This window comes from Rana temporaria, chromosome 3, assembly GCF_905171775.1.
Source record: "Rana temporaria chromosome 3, aRanTem1.1, whole genome shotgun sequence".
Lineage (NCBI taxonomy): Eukaryota > Metazoa > Chordata > Amphibia > Anura > Ranidae > Rana > Rana temporaria.
Window position 1 is genome coordinate 428,943,715 of NC_053491.1, and position 19,539 is coordinate 428,963,253.

The 19,539-nt window shown below is 39.9% G+C and overlaps 1 protein-coding gene across 2 annotated transcripts in view; it reads right to left on the minus strand.

Moving 5' to 3' along the window:
* Positions 1 to 19,145: 19,145 nt before the first annotated feature.
* MAP2K7 (mitogen-activated protein kinase kinase 7) overlaps positions 19,146 to 19,539 on the minus strand; it is a 36,190-nt gene continuing 35,796 nt past the window's right edge. For both annotated transcript variants that reach the window (XM_040346309.1, XM_040346310.1), the window contains one exon: positions 19,146 to 19,539. This exon is cut by the window's right edge and continues 1,614 nt beyond it. The gene's annotated coding sequence lies outside the window, so the exon portion shown is untranslated.

The following is a 19,539-nucleotide window of genomic DNA, read 5'->3' on the forward strand; positions in this document are numbered from 1 at the left end:
AAATGTATAGATTAAATGTATAGATAAATGTATAGATTAAATGTATAGATTAAATGTATAGATTAAATGTATAGATTAAATGTATAGATTAAATGTATAGATAAATGTATAGATTAAATGTATAGATTAAATGTATAGATTAAATGTATAGATTAAATGTATAGATTAAATGTATAGATTAAATGTATAGATTAAATGTATAGATTAAATGTATAGATTAAAAGTATAGATTAAATGTATAGATTAAATGTATAGATTTAAATGTATAGATTAAATTATAGATTAAATGTATGATTAAATGTATAGATTAAATGTATAGATTAAATGTTAGATTTAAATGTATAGATTAAATGTATAGATTAAATGTATAGATTAAATGTATAGATTAAATGTATAGATTAAATGTATAGATTAAATGTATAGATTAAATGTATAGATTAAATGTATAGATTAAATGTATAGATTATATGTATAGATTAAATGTATAGACTTAAATGTATAGATTTAAAATGTATAGATTAAATGATAGATTAAATGTATAGATTAAATGTATAGATTAAATGTATAGATTAAATGTATAGATTAAATGTATAGATTAAATGTATAGATTAAATGTATAGATTAAATGTATAGATTAAATGTATAGATTAAATGTATAGATTAAATGTATAGATTAAATGTATAGATTAAATGTATAGATTAATGTATAGATTAAATGTTAGATTAAATGTATAGATTAAATGTATAGATTAAATGTATAGATTAAATGTATAGATTAAATGTATAGATTAAATGTATAGATTAAATGTATAGATTAAATGTAAGATTAAATGTATAGATTAAATGTATAGATTAATGTATAGATTAAATGTATAGCTTAAATGATATAGATTAAATGTATAGATTAATGAATAGATTAAATGTATAGATTAAATGTATAGATTAAATGTATAGCTTAATGTATAGATGTAAATGTATAGATTAAATGTATAGATTAAATGTATAGATTAAATGTATAGATTAAATGTATAGATTAAATGTATAGATTAAATGTATAGATTAAATGTATAGATTAAATGTATAGATTAAATGTATAGATTAAATGTATAGATTAAATGTATAGATTAAATGTATAGATTAAATGTATAGATTAAATGTATAGATTAAATGTATAGATTAAATGTATAGATTAAATGTATAGATTAAATGTATAGATTAAATGTATAGATTAAATGTATAGATTAAATGTATAGATTAAATGTATAGATTAAATGTATAGATTAAATGTATAGATTAAATGTATAGATTAAATGTATAGATTAAATGTATAGATTAAATGTATAGATTAAATGTATAGATTAAATGTATAGATTAAATGTATAGATTAAATGTATAGATTAAATGTATAGATTAAATGTATAGATTAAATGTATAGATTAAATGTATAGATTAAATGTATAGATTAAATGTATAGATTAAATGTATAGATTAAATGTATAGATTAAATGTATAGATTAAATGTATAGATTAAATGTATAGATTAAATGTATAGATTAAATGTATAGATTAAATGTATAGATTAAATGTATAGATTAAATGTATAGATTAAATGTATAGATTAAATGTATAGATTAAATGTATAGATTAAATGTATAGATTAAATGTATAGATTAAATGTATAGATTAAATGTATAGATTAAATGTATAGATTAAATGTATAGATTAAATGTATAGATTAAATGTATAGATTAAATGTATAGATTAAATGTATAGATTAAATGTATAGATTAAATGTATAGATTAAATGTATAGATTAAATGTATAGATTAAATGTATAGATTAAATGTATAGATTAAATGTATAGATTAAATGTATAGATTAAATGTATAGATTAAATGTATAGATTAAATGTATAGATTAAATGTATAGATTAAATGTATAGATTAAATGTATAGATTAAATGTATAGATTAAATGTATAGATTAAATGTATAGATTAAATGTATAGATTAAATGTATAGATTAAATGTATAGATTAAATGTATAGATTAAATGTATAGATTAAATGTATAGATTAAATGTATACATTTAATCTATACATTTAATCTATAGATTAAATGTATAGATTAAATGTATAGATTAAATGTATAGATTAAATGTATAGATTAAATGTATAGATTAAATGTATAGATTAAATGTATTAGATTAAAGTATAGATTAAATGTATAGATTAAATGTATAGATTAAATGTATAGATTAAATGTTAGAGAATAAATGTATAGATTAAATGTATAGATTAAATGTATAGATTAAATGTATAGATTAATGTATAGATTAAATGTATAGATTAAATGTATAGATTAAATGTATAGATTAAATGTATAGATTAAATGTATAGATTAAATGTATAGATTAAATGTATAGATTAAATGTATAGATTAAATGTATAGATTAAATGTATAGATTAAATGTATAGATTAAATGTATAGATTAAATGTATAGATTAAATGTATAGATTAAATGTATAGATTAAATGTATAGATTAAATGTATAGATTAATGTATAGAATTAAATGTATAGATTAAATGTATAGATTTAAATGTTATAGATTAAATGTATAGATTAAATGTATAGATTAAATGTACTAGATTAAATGTATAGATTAAATGTATAGATTAAATGTATAGATTAAATGTATAGATTAAATGTATAGATTAAATGTATAGATTAAATGTATAGATTAAATGTATAGATTAAATGTATAGATTAAATGTATAGATTAAATGTATAGATTAAATGTATAGATTAAATGTATAGATTAAATGTATAGATTAAATGTATAGATTAAATGTATAGATTAAATGTATAGATTAAATGTATAGATTAAATGTATAGATTAAATGTATAGATTAAATGTATAGATTAAATGTATAGATTAAATGTATAGATTAAATGTATAGATTAAATGTATAGATTAAATGTATACATTTAATCTATAGATTAATCTATACATTAAATGTATAGATTAAATGTATAGATTAAATGTATAGATTAAATGTATAGATTAAATGTATAGATTAAATGTATAGATTAAATGTATAGATTAAATGTATAGATTAAATGTATAGATTAAATGTATAGATTAAATGTATAGATTAAATGTATAGATTAAATGTATAGATTAAATGTATAGATTAAATGTATAGATTAAATGTATAGATTAAATGTATAGATTAAATGTATAGATTAAATGTATAGATTAAATGTATAGATTAAATGTATAGATTAAATGTATAGATAAATGTATAGATTAAATGTATAGATTAACATGTATAGATTAAATGTATAGATTAAATGTATAGATTAAATGTATAGATTAAATGTATAGATTAAATGTATAGATTAAATGTATAGATTAAATGTATAGATTAAATGTATAGATTAAATGTATAGATTAAATGTATAGATTAAATGTATAGATTAAATGTATAGATTAAATGTATAGATTAAATGTATAGATTAAATGTATAGATAAATGTATAGATTAAATGTATAGATTAAATGTATAGATTAAATGTATAGATTAAATGTATAGATTAAATGTATAGATTAAATGTATAGATTAAATGTATAGATTAAATGTATAGATTAAATGTATAGATTAAATGTATAGATTAAATGTATAGATTAATGTATAGATTAAATGTATAGATTAAATGTATAGATTAAATGTATAGATTAAATGTATAGATTAAATGTATAGATTAAATGTATAGATTAAATGTATAGATTAAATGTATAGATTAAATGTATAGATTAAATGTATAGATTAAATGTATAGATTAAATGTATAGATTAAATGTATAGATTAAATGTATAGATTAAATGTATAGATTAAATGTATAGATTAAATGTATAGATTAAATGTATAGATTAAATGTATAGATTAAATGTATAGATTAAATGTATAGATTAAATGTATAGATTAAATGTATAGATTAAATGTATAGATTAAATGTATAGATTAAATGTATAGATTAAATGTATAGATTAAATGTATAGATTAAATGTATAGATTAAATGTATAGATTAAATGTATAGATTAAATGTATAGATTAAATGTATAGATTAAATGTATAGATTAAATGTATAGATTAAATGTATAGATTAAATGTATAGATTAAATGTATAGATTAAATGTATAGATTAAATGTATAGATTAAATGTGTAGATTAAATGTAGAGATTAAATGTATATTATATATAAAATGTATATTATATATAAAATATATATTATATATAAAATATATAAAGAGCACAAGCTTCAAGGTTTTAGGCAGAGAAATAAAAAAAAAGCTCAAATGCCTGTAAAAGCAGCTGTTTTTTTTTAGCTGCAGTGTGCATGAGGCCTTAGGGCTCTTAAATGAGGAAAGTACACACTATAGAGAGATATGCTTTGTTCATAATAACATGTCTGAGGTTTAAAGGGGGTGTAAAGGTTCGTTTTTTTATTTTCTATATAGGTTCCTTTCAGCTAGTGCATGGTTGGTTCACTTACCTTTTCCTTCCATTTCCCTTCAAAATTTATTTATTTTTGTCTGAATTTCTCACTTCCTGTTCCTCCTCAGTAAGCTGTTCTGGCTGACTAACCCCCAGCCAGAACGGCTCGGATGATGGGGACAAGCTTACTGAGGAGAAACAGGAAGTGAGAAATTCAGACAAAGAAAAAAAAACATTTAGAAGGGAAATCGAAGTGAACCAACAATGCACTAGATTAACATCTTCAGACCCGGGCCATTGTTAAAAGAAAATAAATAAAAAAAAAAAAGACGGCAACAAGGTGGCTCTACAATGCCAGGACGCCATCTTTTTACAGCCTCGGGTCCTCCGGCCACTGGGGGATGCACGCCCATACCCGGCACATCACTGAGATGCCGATGCGCGTGCCTGGCGGCCGGGATGTCCGCCAGGTACCCCGCGATCAACAGAGCAGGGACGTGGATCTCTTGTACATAGGGACACCGATCGGTCACCTCCCCAAGTCAGTCCCCTCCCCCCACAGTAAGAATCACTCCCTGGGTACACATTTAACCCCTTCCCTGCCAGTCACATTTATACAGTAATCAGTGCATATTTATAGCACTATAAAAACACGGTATAAGAATAAAACAGTTCAGTCTCTGTAGTATTAACCACTTAAGCCCCGGACCAATATGCTGCTAAATGCCCAAAGGCGTTTTTACAATTCAGCACTGCGTCGCTTTAACAGACAATTGCGCGCTCGTGCGACGTGGCTCCCAAACAAAATTGGCGTCCTTTTTTCCCCCACAAATAGAGCTTTCTTTTGGTGGCATTTGCGGTTTTTATTTTTTGCGCTATAAACAAAAATAGAGCGACAATTTTGAAAAAAATGCAATATTTTTTACTTTTTGCTGTAATAAATATCCCCCAAAAACATATATATAAAAAAAAAATTTCCCTCAGTTTAGGCCGATACGTATTCTTCTACCTATTTTTGGTAAAAAAAAAAATCGCAATAAGCGTTTATCGATTGGTTTGCGCAAAATTTATAGCGTTTACAAAATAGGGGATATTTTTATTGCATTTTTATTAATTTTTTTTTTTTTTACTACTAATGGCGGCGATCAGCGATTTTTTTCGTGACTGCGACATTATGGCGGACACTTCGGACAATTTTGACACATTTTTGAGACCATTGTCATTTTCACAGCAAAAAATGCATTTAAATTGCATTATTTATTGTGAAAATGACAGTTGCAGTTTGGGAGTTAACCACAGGGGGCGCTGAACGTGTTAGGCTTCACCTAGTGTGTGTTTACAACAGTAGGGGGGTGTGGCTGTAGGTCTGACGTCATCGATTGCGTCTCCCCTATAAAGGGGATGACACGATCGATGCGCCGCCACAGTGAAGCACGGGGAAGCCGTGTTTACATACGGCTCTCCCCGTTCTTCAGCTCCGGGGAGCGATCGCGACGGAGCGACTATAAACGAATAGCCGCGCCGTCGTCCCGGATCGCTCCCCGAGGGAATCCGCCCGCCGCGGAGGGGGTCCCGATCGGACCCCCCACCCGCTAGAAGGCAAGGACGTATATATACACGCCCTTCTGCCTGTCCATGCCATTTTGCGGACGTAAATAGTCGTGCGGCGGCATTAAGTGGTTAAAATACACAAAACAGCGCTAAAAAAATGAATAATGATAGACTCGTGGTAAAAACCACTGACTAAAGACAGTCTTAGATGTAGTCAAGGTGATGTAAACAATCCAAAGTGCTGAATGGTGTCTCAGTAGTGGTAATCCTAGCGTGCACCTTCCACCAGGGAAAACAATGATCTCAATCCACCACGTGATGCACTCTCCCCAAGGGGGTTAAACTCACCAGAAGACTGAAAAATCAGAGCCTTACGTAAGCGAATACATCAGCCACTTTGTCACGGACCATCACCAGCAGGCGGGGACAGCAGGCACAGGCGCTCCACACAAGGTCATAAAAACAAGGAACAGCAATATAGTGTAATCCTGTTTATTAATCCAAAGTAGCCCATACACTGAAAGCCCCCGTAAAATCTAAAAATTGGGATACTTATTATAGCAAAAAGTAAAAAAATAGTGTTTTTTCAAAATTGTTGCTCTTTTTTTGTTTATAGCGCAAAAAAAATTAAACCGCAGAGGTGATCAAATACCACCAAAAGAAAGCTCTATTTGTGGGGAAAAATAGAAAGTCAATTTTGTTTGGGAGTCACGTCGCACGACCACGCAATTTTCATTTAAAGCGGCGCAGTGCCGAAAGCTGAAATTTCGCCTGGGCAGGAAGGGGGTATATGTGCCCAGTAAGCAAGTGGTTAAAGGAACCTATTTGGAAAATAAAAAATGAGGTGGGTGGGGTTATGTCTGGACAAAAGATGCCAGCTTTTTTGGTCAATGTCCATGCACCTGAAGGTAGCTACACAATCCAAGTAGTCATGAATATATAGTCCTGTGAAAAAAAAAACATTTGGCTAGATATACAAGGTGTTTTAACAGTGTCACCCCCTCTTTACCTAGAGGCTGTATACTACTGTCTCATACTATCACAAATCCCAAAAAGAAGCGATTCCCAAGGTGTACTCTATAGAAGTCATGGATTCCATACACTGCAACGATGATGTCACAGCCTGAAATAGCTGTATGCAGCTCAAAATAAATGGCTATCATTATGCTATATCTGAGGTTATGGATGTATACAGTGGGGATCGAAAGTTTGGGCACCCCAGGTAAAAATTTGTATTAATGTGCATAACGAGGCCAAGGAAACATGAAAAACATCTTCAAAAGGCATCAAATTACAGATTAGACATTCTTATAATATGTCAAAAAAAAATTTCCATCATTTACACTTTCAAGATTACAGAAAACAAAAAAATGGCGTCTGCAAAAGTTTGGGCACCCTGCAGAATTTATAGCATGCACTGCCCCCTTTGCAAAGCTGAGACCTGCCAGTGTCATGGATTGTTCTCAATCATCGTCTGGGAAGGCCAGGTGATGTCAATCTCAAAGGTTTTAAATGCCCAGACTCATCTGACCTTGCCCCAACAATCAGCACCATGGGTTCTTCTAAGCAGTTGTCTAGAAAACTGAAACTGAAAATAGTTGACGCTCACAAAGCTGGAGAAGGCTATAAGAAGATAGCAAAGCGTTTTCAGATGTCAATATCCTCTGTTCGTAGAATGTAATTTAGAAATGGCAGTCATCAGGAACAGTGGAAGTTAAAGCAAGATCTGGAAGACCAAAAAAAATATCAGACAGAACAGCTCGCAGGATTGTGAGAAAAGCAATTCAGAACCCACGTTTGACTGCACGATGCCTCCAGAAAGATCTGGCAGACACTGGAGTTGTGGTACACTATTCCACTATAAAGAGATACTTTTACAAATATGGTCTTCATGGAAGAGTAATCAGAAGAAAACCTCTTCTACGTCCTCACCACAAAAATCAGCGTTTGAACTTTGTAAATGAACATATAGACAAGCCGGATGCATTTTGGAAACAAGTTCTGTGGACCGATGAGGTTAAAATAGAACTTTTTGGCCGGAATGAGCAAAGGTACGTTTGGAGAAGAAAGGGCACAGAATTTAATGAATAGTACCTCTGTCCAACTGTTAAGCATGGGGGTGGATCAATCATGCTTTGAGGTTGTATTGCAGCCAGTGGCACAGGGAACATTTCACGAGTAGAAGGAAAAATGGATTCAATAAAATTTCAGCAAATTTTGGATGGTAACTTGATGCCATCTGTGAAAAAGCTGAGGTTAAAGAGGACGGCTTCTACAAATGGATAATGATCCTAAACACACCTCAAAATCCATGGGGGATTACACCAAGAGGCGTAAACTGAAGGTTTTGCCATGGCCTTCACAATCTCCTGACCTCAACATAATTGAAAATCTATGGATAGACCTTAAAAGAGCAGTGCGTGACAGACAGCCCAGAAATCTCAAAGAACTGGAAGACTTTTGTAAGGAAGAATGGGCAAAGATACCTCAAACAAGAATTGAAAGACTCTTGGCTGGCTACAAGCGTTTACAAGCTGTGATACTTGCCAAAGGGGGCAGTACAAGATATTAACTCTGCAGGGTGCCCAAACTTTTGCGCCATTTTTTTGTTTTCTGTAGTTTTGAAAGTGTAAATGATGGAAATAAAATCTAACTTTTTTTGACATATTATAAGAATGTCTAATCTGTAATTTGATGCCTTTTGGAGATTTTTCCATCTTTCCTTGGCTTCGTTATGCACATTAATACAAATTTTTACCTGGGGTGCCCAAACTTTCGATCCCCACTGTATATGGCAGATGGGACATACAGTGCCTTGGAAAAGTATTTATACCTCCTCATTTCCACATTTATTTTTGTCATGTTACAACTAAAATGTAAATTATATTGGGATTTTAGGCGATAGACCAACACAAAGTGGCACATAAAATTGTGAAGTGGAAAGAAAAATGATAAATGGTTTTCAATTTTTTATTTTTTTTTACAAATAAATATCTGACAAGTGTGGCATGCATTTGTATTCAGCCCCCCTTACTCCGATAACCCTAAAATCCAGTGGAACCAAAATTAGTAAGTGTGTATCATTTAAAGTGTTACTAAACCCAGTAATATACAAATAGTTAATTGCCCCCACAGTGCCCACAGCTTAAACATCTTCTTTTTACATTAAAATACTGCCACTATATACCTTTTTGGATGATCTGTACACCACAGTCAGCGATAAATTGAGTGTTCAGGAAGGAGGAGATTTTCACTTCAGCCTGTATACGCACCCACATGTGTGATGCCAATATCATGTGACCTGGCTAGCTCTGAGAACAAGACACTGTTCTCTCCAGCATAAAAGACAAAACTGAGCATGTGCAGGTCAGCTAATGTGCATGTGTTAGCTGGCCTTCCCCAGATAGATAGTGCAGGGAGGAGGAGGATCTGTACATACAGGATAAAACAGCCATTTTACACAATACAGGGGATTAACGCCCAAGTTCCACAGCGAGTATAACAAGCATGCTATGCTGCATTCACAGACTGATTTTACTGTTGTGTGTTTAGTAACAATTTAATCTCAGTACACATACAGCTGTTCTGTGAAGCCCTCAGAGTCTTTGTAAACAAACAGCATCATGAAGGCCACAGAACACACCAGACAGGTCAGGGATAAAGTTGTGGAGAAGTTTAAAGCAGGGTTAGGATAGATTATATATATCCCAAGCTTTGAACATCTCACGGAGCACTAATCAATCCATCATCCGAAAATGGAAAAAATTTGGCACAACTGCAAACCTACCAAGACATTGGCCGTCCACCTAAACTGACAGGCCGGGCAAGGAAAGCATTATACAGAGAAACAGCCAAGGAGGCCCATGGTAACTCTGGAGGAGCTGCAGAGATCCACAGCTCAGGTGGGAGAATCTGTCCACAGGACAATTATTAGTCGTGCTCTCCACAAATCTGCCCTTTATGAAAGTGGCAAAAAGAAAGCATACAAAGTCCAGTTTGCGAGAAGCCACGTGGGGGACACGGCAAACATGTGGAAGAAGGTGCTCTGGCCAGGTGAGACCAAAATTGAACTTTTTGGGTAAAAAACAAAACTCTATGTGTGGGGGAAGACTAACACTGCACATCACCCTGAACACACCATCCCCACTGTGAAACATGGTGGTGGCAGCATCATGTTGTGGGGATGCTTTTATTCAGCAGGGACAGAGAAGATGGTGCCAAATACAGGGCAATCTTAGAAGAAAACCAGTTGGAGTCTGCAAAAGACATGGGACTGGGGCAGAGGTTCACCTTCCAGTAGGACAAAGACACTAAACATACAGCCAGAGCAACAATGTAATAAATTAAATCAGGGGATAAGCAACACCTTGGCCCTCGTGCTGTGGTAAAACTACAAATCCCATCATGCCTAGGCCTCTAGGAGTCATGCCTGTGATGATCAGGGTCTTGCGATGTCTCATGGGACCTGTAGTTTCACCACAGCTGGAAGGCCACGGTTGCCTGCCCTTGGTTTAGATCAAAGCATATTCATGTATTAGAATGGCCCAGTCAAAGTTCAGACCTAAATCCAATTGAGAATCTGTGGTAAGACATGAAAACTGCTGTTCACAGATGCTCTCCATCCAATCTGACAGAGCTTGAAGAATGAATAAGCAAAAATGTCACTCTCTAGATGTGCAAAACTGGTAGAGACAGCCCAAAAAGACTTGCAGCTGTAATTGCAGTGAAACATTATTCTACAAAGTATTGACTAAAGGGGCATTTTCCTTCCACTTTACAATTATGTGCCACTTTGTGTTGGTCTGTCACATAAAATCCCAATAGAATAAGTTTACTCTTTTGGTTGTAACATGACAAAATGTAAAAAATTAAGGGGTATGAATACTATTTCAAGGCACTGTAAAATGCCTTGCATGGCTCCTCCCACTATCCTGAAATGAAGAACCATCCTTTTATTTTTTAAATATGTGATGAAATTGGACATGAATATCTTCTGTCCCAAGAAAGCTTTACTGCGCTATTCTCCGATTCAGTTGGGGGGCTGTCGAATTCCTTCTGTAGCTTTCTTAGCATAACTTGTATGGTTATACTGTCACCATTAACCACTTAAGACCCTGACCAATATGCAGGTAAAGGACCAGGCCCCTTTTTGCGATTTTGTACTGCGTCACTTTAACTGACAAATGCGCGGTCGTGCGACGTGGCTCCCAAACAAAATTGGCATCCTTTTTTTCCCACAAATAGAGCTTTCTTTTGGTGGTATTTGATCACCTCTGCGGTTATTTTTTGCGCTATAAACAAAAATAGGAGCGAATTTTGAAAAAAAAATCAATATTTTTTACGTTTTGCTATAATATATATATAAAAAAAAAAAAATTCCCCGAGTTTAGGCCGATACGTATTATTTCTTATTTTTGGTAAAAAAAAAAAAAAAAATTGCAATAAGCGTTCATCAATTGGTTTGCGCAAAATGTATAGTGTTTACAAAATAGGGGATAGTTTTATTGCATTTTTAATAAAAATTTTTTTTTTTTTTTTTACTACTAATGCCGGCGATCAGCGATTTTTTTTGACTGCGACATTATGGCGGACACATCGGACAATTTTGACACATTTTTGGGACCATTGTCATTTTCACAGCAAAAAGTGCTATAGAAATGCATTGTTTACGGAGAAAAGGACAATTGCAGTTTGGGAGTTAACCATTAGGGGGCGCTGAAGGGGTTAAGTGTGACCTCATATGTGTTTCTAACTGTAGGGGGGCGGGGCTGGACATATGACATCATTAATCGCCTTTCCCTATATCAGGGAACAGACGATCAATGACAGCGCCACTGTGAAGAACTTCAGCTCCTGTGACCGATCGCGCGACCCACGGCTGGGCATTTAACAATCACGTACAGGTACGTGATTTTGCCCAGCCATGCCATTCTGCCGACGTATATCGGCGTTGGGCGGTCCTTGAGTGGTTAAAGTGACTGCTTCATAGGAGTAGTAGTAAAAAAAAAAAATTGGATTTTTGTACCCACCATAAAATCCTTTTCTCCGAGTTCATGGATGGACACAGCAGCAATCTTGTCTTGACAAAGTGGGTATTGGCCTTCATTCAGGAGTGACTAGGCAGAAAACTTATTAGAAAGTGTTAATCACATCACACACTGTACTTTCCCCAAAACAGCTGGTCTTTTAGCCCACGCTGCCCCGAAATTGGGGGCCCCATGATTGCACTGAGAGTGATGGATACACAGGGGAGGTAGGCTGGCAGCGGTGCACAGTGCTGTGCAGAACGATACCCATTTCAGGGCCAGCAGGAAGGGGAAAGGCCTGAGCGCCAGTGATGCTCTGACCCTGCCCCATGCAGCTTAAATGTTCAAGACTCGAAGGCTGCAGGGTAGGAGCTGGAGTGGGAGCTGCCGAGTCGGAAGCACTGAGAGCTCACCTGCGGAACTAGCATTGTGGATGGTGTCATGGTGAGCCCAGCACGGTTTGCACAGAAAGGCTTGGATGCTCCCTCCTCTGCCTGCTTGATTGGTATAGGTGAGAGCAGTGCTGGAGGTGGGCACAAAGCCAATAGTTTACATGCACTGTATCTCCCCTGGAAATGGGGGCACTACATGGATGGAATAATGGTGCTCGGGGATATCAAGGGTGTATGGGGAAAAACAAAGCTGAGGGGGGATCTGGGGTGTATAGGGGGTAGCAATGCTTGGGCAGCTATAGTGCTAGAGGTATCAGGGATGTAGAGAGGCCACAGTGCAGGGGGTATCAGGGATGTAGTGGGGTCACAATACAAGGGGTATCTTATGGTATATGGTTACAGTGCTTGGAGGAATATCTAGGGTGTAGAGGGGGTCAGAGTGCTAGAGGGGTTTCTGGGTTGTAGAGGGGTCAGAGTGCTGGGGGGATATCTGGGTTGTAGAGGGGTCAGAGTGCTGGGGGATATCTGGGTTGTAGAGGGGTCAGAGTGCTGGGGGATATCTGGGTTGTAGAGGGATCAGAGTGCTGGGGGGATATCGGGGGTGTAGAGGGATCAGAGTGCTGGTGGGGATATCTGGGTTGTAGAGGGGTCCGAGTGCTGGGGGGATATCGGGGGTGTAGAGGGGTCCGAGTACTGGGGAGGCATCAATCTAGCAGATGTATTACAGTATATGCCACTGTTTTGTTACTTTATGTATGTAGTATTTTCCCACTGTTTATTTGCTGTACAGAAAGTTGTTCATGTAGTTAATGCCGATCACCACCCAAAAGGGGAAGCTCAACTTGTCTGCCTTCTTGATGTCTGTTTACCTGCACTGTCTCCATTGTAGGGGCCCCAGAGCATTACTTTGCCCAGGGGCCCATGATGCTATTAAGACGGCCCTGCCTCCAGGTACAACTCCTCTCCCTGCATCTCGCAGCTCAGTTTGTCAAAAAGCGGTACAAACTTAAACAGGAGGGGTGGGTGCTGTGTCCGTCCATGAACTCAGAGAAAGGGAATTTACGGTGAGTACAAAAAATCCTATTTTCTCTTTCGTTCATGGACGGACACAGCAGCAATCTTGACAAAGTGGGACGTCCCAAAGCAGTGGGGTGGGAACGAGAGGTGGGACCAGCATTAAAACAAACGTCACCCCAAAACAAAACAGAGCTCCTCAATGGAGGAGTTGCAACTCTAAACAGACACCTACAAAACCTTGCAGTCGAAAGAAGCATCCGAATATGCACTCACATCAACCTTGTAAAATTTAGTGAAAGTGTGAACGGACGATCAAGTCGCCGCCTTACACACCTGGGAAAACAGCCGCTTGATGTTGGAAAGCCCAAGAGGCACCTATTGCCCTGGTCGAATGCGCCGTGACAGGAAAGGGAGGGGCCCGACCTTTTATTGCGCAAGCCTAAATCACGATCTGTCGGATCCACCTCGAGATGGTGGCTGACGAGACCGCCAGGCCCTTCTTGGGACCAGCCACCGAAACAAACAGTGAGTCTGACCTCTGCAATGGAACAGTAGCAGATAAGTATACTCTCAAAGCTCGGACAACGTCCAAGGAATGCAACACCGCCTCTTTATGATGCGACGAACGAGGACACAAAAATGGAAGTACAATGTCCTCATTGAGATGGAAGGCCGAAACGACCTTAGGCAGAAAAGAAGGGTGTGGATGCAACATCACCTTATCATTGTGGAAGACCAGATAGTCAGCTCAGAAACCCGTCTAACGTGACAGCCACCAAAAAGACCACTTGATGAGAAAACGTCAACAAGGGAATTCCCCTAATGTTTTCAAACGGTGGTTTCTGAAGCACCGAGAGGACCAGATTCAAGTCCCACGAACGTAGTGGAAGACGGATGGGGGGGGGGGGGTATGCCACATGCCGAACCCCCTGCACAAATGTTCTCACTAGAGAGTGAGCTGCCAGGGGTCGTTGAAAAAAAAGACAGCCAGGGCAGATATCTGCCCCTTAACCGTACTTAAAGCGGTGGTTCACCCATAAAAACGACTTCCCCCTATTACATTGCCCCCCCGCATTACAATACGAATATGCCATTAATTTTTTTTTGGCTGCTGTACATACCTGGGTACAGCTATTCACCCGTGTCCTCCGGGTTGCGAGTCCCGCGGGAGTGGGCGTTCCTACCATGGGGGTGATTGACATTTTGACTAAAAAACGAGCTCCCCCCGTCGCGTAAGCAGCGTCACGATTGGCGGAAGGAGCCGAACGGCGAGTCGGCGCTATACTGCGCCTGCGCATCGCAGTTTGGCTCCTTTCGCCAGTCGTGACGCGGCTTACGCGACGGGGGGGGAGCTCATTTTTTAGTCAAAACGTCAATCACCGCCATGGTAGGAACGCCCACTCCCGCGGGACTCGCAACCCGGAGGACACGGGTGAATAGCTGTACCCAGGTATGTACAGCAGCCCAAAAAAAATTAATGGCATATTCGTATTGTAATGCGGGGGGGCAGTGTAATAGGGGGAAGTCGTTTTTATGGGTGAACCACCGCTTTAAGGCAAGCTTCTGGTCCACCCCACGCTGTAAGAACAACAGGACCCTGGAAATCAAATAAGTACGCGGATGCCACCCCATTTCCTCACACATGGATAAGTAGGCCTTCCAAGTGCGTTGGTAAATCTTCCTAGAGGACGACTTCCGAGCACTCCTCATGGTAGAGATCACCGAATCTGATAGGTCCCGGTCTCTTAGCCATGCCGTTAAAGCCAGCGACTGTAAAGCAGGATGGCGTATGGGACCTTGCGACAGCAGGTCCTTTTGTAGCGGTAGACGCCAAGGGGCGTCTGCTAACAGACGCACTAGATCGGCATACCAAGGACACCGAGGCCAATCCGGAGCAATTAGGATCATTGGAATCCCCTCTGCCTATACTCTGCAAAGCAGATGAGGAAGGAGCTTCAGAGGAGGGAAGGCATAGATTAGCCGATACTGACTCCACGGTGCCACCAACGCATCTGTCGCGTCTGCCCATGGGTCTCTTGACCTGGCCACAAACCTTAATACTTTTCGATTGAGTCGAGAAGCTAGGAGATCTACGTCTGGCTCGCCCCATCTTTGGCAAAGGAGCTGAAACACATCCAGGTGTAGAGACCATTCTCATTGGTCCAGCATCTGGCGACTCAGGTAGTCCGCCTGCCAGTTTTCTACGCCCGACAGGGCCGGTACGCTCTTTTATACCCACCTTAGGATGTGAGCGACCTCTGATGCTGCAGCCAAGCTTCTTGTTCCTCACCGCCGTGGCGTTGTCCGACTGGATGCCCCTGTAGCCTCTGAGACCATGTGGAGAGGCACAGCCTGATCGCCCAGAGTTCCAGGACATTGATCAGCAGGCGGGATTCCTCCGGAGTCCAGCGACCCTGGGCCGACTGAACCCCCCCCCCCCCCCAACTGGTAAGGCTGGCGTCCGTCGTGACCACCATCCAGTGAAAAGGAAGGAACGACAGGAGTGCCGGTGATGTCAGCCACCAAACCAGGGAGGTCCTGACTAGGTGGCTCACCCGGATTTGACAATCAAGGGACGATGGGCACTTGTCCCATCTGGACAGAATTTCCTTCTGCAACACTCGAGTATGAAATTGAGCATACGGTACCGCCTCGAAAGAGGCTACCATGAGACTCAGGACCCGCATGCAAAAGCGGAGTGATGTCAACTGCCGCACTGCAGCCCGAAGGATCTGCAACTTTTCCACAGGGAGAAAAACTTTCGCCTCTGAGGAGACCAGAATCAACCCGATTTTTTAGGCGTTGAGTACTGACTTCTGAGTGTTCAGCACCCAAACAAGGTCTCAGGGGGTCTGACAGGTTATAGACACACTTACCTCTAATTCTGAGCTTCTAGTGGCCTTAGAAGATCATCCAAGTAGCCCGCGATAGCGAAGCCACACTGTCTTAGCAGGGCCAGAATCAGGGCGAGCACTTTGGTGAACACCCTCGGTGCCGAAGTCATGCCAAAAGGGAGAGCCACAAATTGATAGTGGTCCTCCCCGATCGCAAAGCGCAGGAATCTCTGATGCCTGGTGCATATAGAAACATGCAAGTATGCGTCCTTGATGTCCAAGAACGCCAGAAAGTCCCCCAGATGGAGAGCAGCGACAGAGCGAACCAACTCCAGCCGGAAACTTTGTACCTTCACAAAGCAATTGAGGGCCTTGAGGTCCAGGTTTGGACGAACCCCATCCTTCTTTGGTACTATGAACAGATTTGATTAAAACCCCTGAAACCGTTCCTATACTGGGACTGGAATGATCACCCCTCGTATCAGCAGATCCCCATACAGGGCTTCCCGATGGGCCAGCTGAAGCTGGAGGTTGGAGGGAAAAAAAAATCTGTTTGTGGGCAAGAGAGAAACTATCTTATACCCCGAGGAAGACGTCCGCCCCCCCCGAGAGATGGGCGGGGCAGACCTTCATTCAGACGTAGATTTGTTTGCAGGCTTGTTGGGCTTGCGAAATCAGGGACGCTTCTGTCCCTCTGTAGGTGCTACGATAGTTTACCTGCCACGCTGGGGAGACAATAAAAACATTTGTGCGTGGTGAAGGAGGGCCCTTACCTACGGCGTGGCTCCTTACCCTTTTTGGATTGTGGGAGCAGGGTACTCTTACCTCCTGTGGCATCTTTAATAATGTCATCCAGAGATGCTCCAAAAAGTCTGTCGTCCTTAAAAGGGCATATACATCAGGGCCTTCTTGGAAGATTGGTCCGCAGACCAACACTTTAGCCAGAGCAGACAGCGTAACACCACCGCATAGCTTGAGGCGCTGAATAGCATCCAAGGCTGACTCGCAGCCAAATTTTAGGCCCTGTACCAACTGGTCGGCCAGAGCCACCTCGTCTGAGGGAGCCTGAACGTGCTTTTAATCCATTGTGCAGCATTTTTGCCCATTCAGTGAGAGTCTGGAGACACCAGGGTCCCAAACATCGTTGGACGCACAGCCAAGCCCACCACCGTGTATAGGTAGCGGGTGAGGGCCTCAGCCTTCTTGGCTGCAGGGTCCTTGAAAGCAGGAGCCCATTCCACTGGAATCGTGGTTACCTTGTTTAATCTGGACACAGGAGGGTCCACTATCGGAGGAGAGGTCCATTTTTTCAGGAAACTCTCCTCAAAAGGGTAACGCACCGCCAAACTTTTAGGGACCCTAAAAACCTTCTGTGGTTTGTCCCACTCCTTGTATAAAAGTTTGTCTAGATAAGACACACAAGGAAACACTTTAGCAGTGCAGGTCGGCTTACAGAACCCGAAAGGGACCAATGCCTCTGTTGCTTCTGCAGACTCCATCTTCAGAGTATCTCGCGATGCGGTGATGAGATCACCTACCAGAGCCTTTTCGCGTGCTGAACCGGGGTCATCCTCGCTGTCCGGCCGATCTCGGTCCGCATCCTCAGATACATCCGAACCAGGGCCATGAGCGGTAGCCGGGCCCGGCTCCGTATCAGAGGTGTCCCCAGAAGATGGCGGGGGGAGGGGGCGCTTTACCCCCCCCCCCCCCGTCGCTTCCACCTTGGAAATAAAAGCTTTCAGGATCGCCGACATAGCGTCCACCAATACATCGGGTATAGGGGCACCAATTGCCAACTCAGGTGTTTCAGGGGCCTGTGTCAGTCTGACCCTCCGCAGCATGTATGTATCTGTTGATTTGCGGTGGTAAAATGCACACTAAAGGCCAAAAGCACCCACAAAATGTCTGCCAAGCGGCCGCACTTTAAAAACCGGCGTGGACCACAAGAAAATGGCCGCCGAGCGGCAGATAGAGGCAAAACAAGCGCCGGGCACTGCCAAAATGGCTGCCTACAGCATGGAGGGAGTAACACACAGGTAAACAAAAACTGACACTCTAAATGGCAGCCCACTAGCGGACGCACAGCGCAGTTCCCGGCACAGATGGAGCCCCCCCAGGTAAACCCCCGGCCCCCAGCAGCCAGCCTAGCTCGCAGAGCCTAGGGAGGAAGGAAGGGAGGAAAAGGGAGGATAGAACTCCCTACTCAACCTTCCCGGGAATGTCCTCCTGCGGAAGCAGGGAATTACTACTTACCCTTCCTGCGTTGATTATGCTGGAAGCATCCCAGACAGGATATCATCTGCGCGGTTACGGAGGCGACTGTCAGCCCAGCGCGCTGTGACTCAGCCCTCCAGACCGGTCATATACGTGCCCCGGAGCTTGTAGCTTACCGGCCAACCCGTAGAGCGACAGGCATGTTGTGGACAACCCAATGCGTAGCCAAGGTCGGCAGACGCTCGCTGGCCGAAAGGTCGGCAGTTGATCGCAGATCACAGTAACAAAAAATAGAAATAAAAATAGAAATAAACCTTCAGGCCTATGGGCCTGAAGGGAGGCATGTCCTTCTCCTTTGCCAAGCAAAAAAAAAGTGGGCTGCGAGATGCAGGGAGAGGGGTTGTACCCGGAGGGACCGCCCCCTGGGCAGTACTGTACAGTGTGTGGTGTGATTAACACTTTCTAACAAGTTTTCTGCCTAGTCACTTGTGAATGAAGGCCAATACCCACTTTGTCAAGATTGCTGCTGTGTCCGTCCATGAACGAAAGAGAAATTATACCATCTGGAAAAGTAAAAAAAAAAAAAATAATCAAATCAAGCCCAAAGTGCACAGAGTGTTGTAGCAGAGTTTATTTCAAACATGGCTTTACCCACAGAAAAGCCAGCTGGACACATGCAACAGGAATAGTAAAGAGTATATACGGAAGCAGGATGGGGGGGGGGGGGGGGGGGGGATAGAGGATAAAGTGGTGGGGATAGAAAGAGAGGATCAAGGAAACACACATACACACACCCACACTACAATGCGGAATAGCAGAGTGCCTGCTACACCGCAGAATATATAATTACAGACATTAAAACCGGTGGGAAATCCCCCAGCAGCCCCCCACCCCCCATTTCACCATGTAGCTTTGGTACAGTCATATTAAGCCCCTCCCACACATTGAACCACTCCTGGCTCCACCCTTATAGAGAAAGGGGGCAGTCACATCATTAACATTTAATT